Source organism: Salvelinus alpinus, chromosome 30, assembly GCF_045679555.1.
Source record: "Salvelinus alpinus chromosome 30, SLU_Salpinus.1, whole genome shotgun sequence".
Taxonomy (NCBI): domain Eukaryota; kingdom Metazoa; phylum Chordata; class Actinopteri; order Salmoniformes; family Salmonidae; genus Salvelinus; species Salvelinus alpinus.
In genome coordinates, this window is record NC_092115.1 from 22,227,065 (window position 1) to 22,233,170 (window position 6,106).

Here is a 6,106-nt window from a genome sequence, read left to right on the forward strand (position 1 = left end):
ACACCCCCTTTGGACAAACCCCATGAGTCAAGTAGGACCACAATATTTTTCTCATATACACAAGCTATGATTTTCCTAAAATTGTAGATATATTTATTTTTCATCACACTGGAATTAACAGGCAGCATAAGATAGTAAATTATTCAAATTTATTTTTAATAAAGCACCAGTGAGACACATTTTGGTTTACACATTTAATCACTTCCCCCACTGCAGTGTACACAGTAGAAGAAACTCACATTTATTGAAAGGACTTAGCTGTAACGGTGTGCCGTTTCATCTCCTTTGTTTCTAGCTACAACAAAGCAATACAATTGATACATTCTAGGAGTTACGGCAATACGTTCCATTTACAGCTTACAATTCAAGTACACTTCACTTGAATGCCCTTTGAGGTTATTTTTATCACAAATTGGTAGCCACAGCAATTGGAAGCTTTGACTGTGGGTGTTCATGTAAGTGACACAGAAGTCAAACTACCACTAAAATTGCTGGCTGATACCTTGTGGTGAATTGAGGTTTGTGCTCCACTACGCAGCTTTCCAAAACCAGGAATGTCACTTGTGTCACTCATTACCTCAATATGATGAAAGATAATTCAGAAAAGTGCAAACATTTATTTTCAGATTTACTCCAGTGAAAAAGTATACAATTCCGACAGAAGCTGGATTACACTGAAAAAAGGTCAACCTCATCAATCAATGCCTTTATCTGTGATCGTTTGTTCCGGACATTCTCTTGTCAGAGAAAAGAGGTTTTGGTTGAGGTCAAATACATGTCTGTCTGCCTCTCCCTTCTTCCCCTGGCGGTTCATGTCCTTCTGTTGGCTCTTCATCAACTTCTTGGCCTTCTTCGCCATCTATACAGGAAAACATACTTTCAGTAAACCCTCAGCAAAACAAAGGTTGTGTCCCAAATGTCACTCATATCCCTATATAGAACAGTACTTTTGACCTGGGCCCATAATAGGGTGCCACTTCAGACACACACAATCATAACATCTCCTAAGACTATGTTTCTTTAAGCCAGGGGACTAACACTTTCCCAATATGCATTGTGCATATTTTTAACACAACCCAATTCACCTGATGACAGGAAAAGATGGAGTAGCCCAGAGCTATACATTTAGAGAGTTACGCCAACTTTTAGAATATTGTTCTAATTCTATACATTCAGTTACATAGCATTATTTAAATATTCCCCCATGTCATTTTAAAATGGGGAGCAAACATGGCTGCCATATAATGTTGAAGTGTCAGGTAAATGCATCATAATGCATAAACCGGATTGGCCCAACTCTCTAAATAGCCATCACAAACCTTAGGATCACGAACACCAGATTGCCTCTCGTCCCCCACTCGACCAATCTGGCTGCGGGTTCGAGAGGTGGGAGCTATGGATGCCTCACGCTTGCGTTTCTTGGCAACACCAACACTCCGGGATCTACGGGCATTCACCGCATAGTGGCGCTGAATGGACATGAGCAGAAATGTGTGAATACACTACAGCCCTCAAACTAAACTCCGGACCCCGAAGCCAGTTCCAATGCTTTTTTCACTATTCCGCTCTATTCAGGCACTGATTTAGACTCCTGCACTACAGCATAACAGCTGTAGCATGTGAGAAATATATTGTCTTTTACATACACGGGGAAAAAATGAAAACAAACTTACATCATCTTTGCCAGTCATGTCCAGACCAAGGTCTCCCATTTCTTTCAACCTGTAAAGGTATAATACTTATTTTTTTAAAGACAGGCTATAAAACAAGATTAACTGTAAAAGTTATATTCATATAAACAAGATCTCCATCCACATCACCTTCTTGACAGTTCTGGGTAGTCTGGGGCAATGCACATCCTTGTCTTTGGAGCACACGATCTTTAGCTTCCTCTTCTCTCTGATCTGTTTGGCCAGCTGGCGGATCTCCTGCATCTCCTCATCCTCACCAGTCTCATACTCCCCTGCCTTCTCCTTCAGCTCCTCCTCCTTCTCCAGATCCTCCAGGTTCTGTATGGGCATGAGAGATATGTTTAGGGAGGTAGAAATTGAATGAATAGACCAGGCATCCCCATTCAAGTTAATGATTCCATGGAATCACTAGAACAAGATCAATTCACGCCCCACTCACCTTCATGATTTTAGGGTCGATATAATCTGAAATGTTGTGACCCTCCCATATTTCAGGAATCACATCACATTTCTCCTCTTTATTCATCAGATCCCAATATTCTGAAAAAAGGAGAAAACGTCAAGTATTAGAGAAAATTGACATAATAAGTGTCCTGATAACCATTTACACAATACCACTCCAGGCAAGCCATTTATAAATGAGACAATGTCCAAATACATACTCTGTAGGTCCAGGATATAATCATCTCCCTCTCCTGTAAATCAATGATGGAAATTGGCAATTAATTAAATAATCCCTTAGTAAGACAGCTAGAGCTTGACAATGAACATTTATCACAACATAACCCACTTGAGTGAGCGGATTACATCCAAGGCTTTTCCAACATAATCCTTCTATAAGTGTTAATAATGTATGGACATACTGTTTTGTGTTTGGGTGTATCCACCTCCACTGTTTTCCTGCCAATCCTAGCTCCCTCTGGAATGAATGGTGGTCTCACCTAGTGTTGAGAAAACAGTCTAATGAGCATACTTAAAAGGACATGCCCAATTTCCCCTGTTCACATTCAAATTTATATACCATTAAAAAAATAGTACAACATTAGTAAAATCATGCATACATGTTTAACTTAGGCAAATCACTAAGTGTGGAAAGACATGCACCTCTACAGAAAGTATAGTATTTTGCCTACCTTCTCATCCCTCTTAGCAGGTACTGCTAAATGCAATCTGTTGAGAACATCATGCACCTTCTTGCCCTTCATTTTGCCATCGACACGATCGGCCAGGAGTTTGTCACAGGCCTGAAATTCAAGAAAATATTAGTACGAATTATTAAAAACAAAGTCCAGAAAGGACATATGAATGAAAAAAAGAAAAAAAAGGATTCCCTCGTTATGGCGAGATGACAACTTATTGATTTCATGATTACTACACAAAAGTTGTTTTGTCGAGATCACGAGATAAACTCTAAATAGGAGTGGACGTATTGATGACCAACAGAACGGCTGAGGTGGCACAGCCCACAGCGGATTAGCGCATACGGTTTTATTGATTGCTACACCAGCGCATTGCAATCAACGCAGCCACAGAGCTCCTTGATGAAGTGGTTATCGTGTATCTGAACAAATTAATGGGTGATGTGTGGTACTGTTTTGTCTCGTGATCTCGACAAAACAACTTTTGTTATGTAGTGATCATGAGATAAATAAGTTGATCGACTTTTTAAAATGTATTATTCATATGTCCTCTCCGGACTTCCGTACAAATAGAGAAAAACACAAAACATAACACTTGTTACTAACAAATTGTTAGTAATCAGAAGAGTGGACTACACTGCTCACCTCTGTTTTCACCATTCTCACGCCCTCCTCAGTCAAAGTGCTGGTTTCAATGACAGAGATGCCCTCTGCAGTAAGGTCAGCAAAGATTTTCTGAAGGAACAAAGCAGGAAACCTTGATAAGCAAGTCCCATCTTGAAAGAGGATGACAAAGTAAACTAGGGAGAGAAATAAAGCCAAAGTAAAGAGAATAGGTTACTAATAAGCATGAACAAAACTACGAACCTGGTCTTCCTCAGTGAGGTCACATCTTCTTGACATAACACTTGTTAGCCACAATGAGCAAAGCCTAGAGAAACAATGAGCAAAGGCTAGAGAAAAAATGACAATATTTAATTTTAAAAAAACCTTGCAGAGTTAGTTTTTTACATGCCTTGGCATTTTCAGAGAAATAATGTAGCACGGCGCCTTGAGACAAAGGACACTGAACATTAAGAAAGCAGTCCGTCCTTGCCTTTTCTATCCTTCCTTGGCGTACCCGTGCTCGCATGCCTGCAACAGCCAAGCTTGAGGCTTCACCCTCACAATTTTAGCAGAGTGCTTTAAAAGGGAAAGGTTCTGAATTTTGCACAACTGTTGACTGTTACTCACAAGCCTACAACTATAGACGTTACAGCTACATTTAAAAAGTAATCTATGGTACTTACATATTTTCACACCCTATTCACTATATAGTCCCTAAATAGCAACCTATTTTTGACCAGAGTTCTATGGACTCTGGTAAAAAGTAATGCACTATTTATTTCCATTTGCCTTTAACCAGGTAAGCCATTGACAACACATTTTATAATTACGATCTGACCAAGATAAGCGTGATCCATCGTGCAGCAAAGCAGACAAACTTATCGCAATGCCTCTAACAATGGTTGCCCAAATTATGCCATGCAACCATTGAACACTGTATTATAATCACAAATTACACAGCAAGGTTGTATCAACCATTGAAATGACAAAGAATAACAGCAATAGGGATGTATACCTTGTTGATTAAACTAGACTTGCCCACATTGGTATATCCACAAAGCAGTAGAGTCCGAGTATTGGGATCAATCAGTTGTAAACGGGAAAGATGCTGGAGCACTAGTAAAACAACCACTAAATGTAAACAAGACATCAACAATGACAACCGGAGCCAAATGTCTTTAGTATCTTTTAGAACAGGGTTTCCTAATTTTGGTCCTGGGGGCCCAAAGGAGTCACATTTTGGTTTCTGCCCTACCACTACAGAACTGATTCAAATAATCACCAAGCCTTCATAATTGGATTCTGCTGTGTAGTTGGACAAAGGTCAAAATGGGTTCCCCTTGGGGTCCCTGGGACTGAGTTTGGGAAACACTGTTCTAGTATATGCAAACCAGAGACATTTTCAGACATGCATGACAAGCCTTTCATCAAACAAAGTAAATAACTACAAGATTACCTTGTTCCAGGTATTCCAAGCTTTGCTTCTGTCGCTTCATGATGGTGCACATTCGACCCAGAGCAGCACGCTTCAGTTGTTTACAGCGGTACAGGGAATCACTATACTTCAGTCAAACATAGTCTTTGGAAACACTGCAAGGAGAACACATGAGTGAGCACACCAAGTTGAACAGTGTACATTATCAGTGTAAGCAAAGAAATAGTGGAAGAAGTCAGCTTCTTACTTGTCAATCAAATTCTTTGCGATGTTGATCTGTCCCAAAACCAGCTTGTAATGGTTTTTGTCATACAAGACATTCATCAAATCAGCATAGAACAGATGAGTCATACTGGGCGGAACAAGCAAGTAGGCGTGCAGAGCCAAGCACGAGCTAGCGAGATCCTATTGGCCCATTCCAGCAAATATCTGCATTTTTCCGTTAGGGAACGCCTACTCTGTGAAATGCGCGTGTGCAGTAACTCAATTCGACTTTGCGGTCCTTCTAAACAACGCGATTATTTAAAAGGTTACAAAACCTAGTACACTCTGTTCATAACACATTCTAGTGTCGTGAACAGAAAACTGTATTGAGATCAAATGTTTAATTGATGAGAAAATATGCATAAATGTAGTCCAAAATCCACCTCGTTCCATCTTCTCCCACTGCCCGCCAGTGGGCTTGAAAACGCTTCATATTTATTCATCCAGTGAAATCACTGGACACTTTAATAAATGGCATTTCGCTACACTCGCATTAACACCTGCTTACCATGTGTATGTGACCAATAAGATTTGATTTGATTTGAAATAAAGGTTAAATATATAAAAAATACAAGTATTGAATAAAGCACCGGCAGTTTTTTAAATATTTTTTTTACCTTTATTTAACTAGGCAAGTCAGTTAAGAACAAATTATTATTTGTTTGCATGTAGACATTATAGTAAACCTTAATTATTCAATGCAGACAACAAAGAAAGACTGACTGTCATTCCCCCTGGGTCCCCATTTGAGAATACTGGAGTGTATTATTGACTTTATGTCATCCTCCCACAACTTCAGGGGGTTGAGTCAAGATGGAACCGCTGTTGTTTATGTGTACTGCATGTCCTACTCTATCTTCGTGCTAAATAATGCATGCCTATAGACCTATTGCCTCCTTGGTCGTTATCTAATTTCTAATCAGAAATGTTCATGAAGCCTGTTGTCTAAGCATCGGGCTACATTGTGCATG

General features: G+C 39.6%; 1 non-coding gene and 1 pseudogene across 1 annotated transcript; both read right to left on the reverse strand.

The window, feature by feature from the left end:
• Positions 1–179: 179 nt before the first annotated feature.
• LOC139559943 (GTP-binding protein 4-like) lies at positions 180–5,243 on the reverse strand (annotated as a pseudogene).
• On the reverse strand, positions 3,865–4,028 carry LOC139560690 (small nucleolar RNA SNORA81). Its single transcript, XR_011672029.1, has one exon. It is a non-coding gene; the product is annotated as a small nucleolar RNA SNORA81 (small nucleolar RNA).
• Positions 5,244–6,106: the final 863 nt, after the last annotated feature.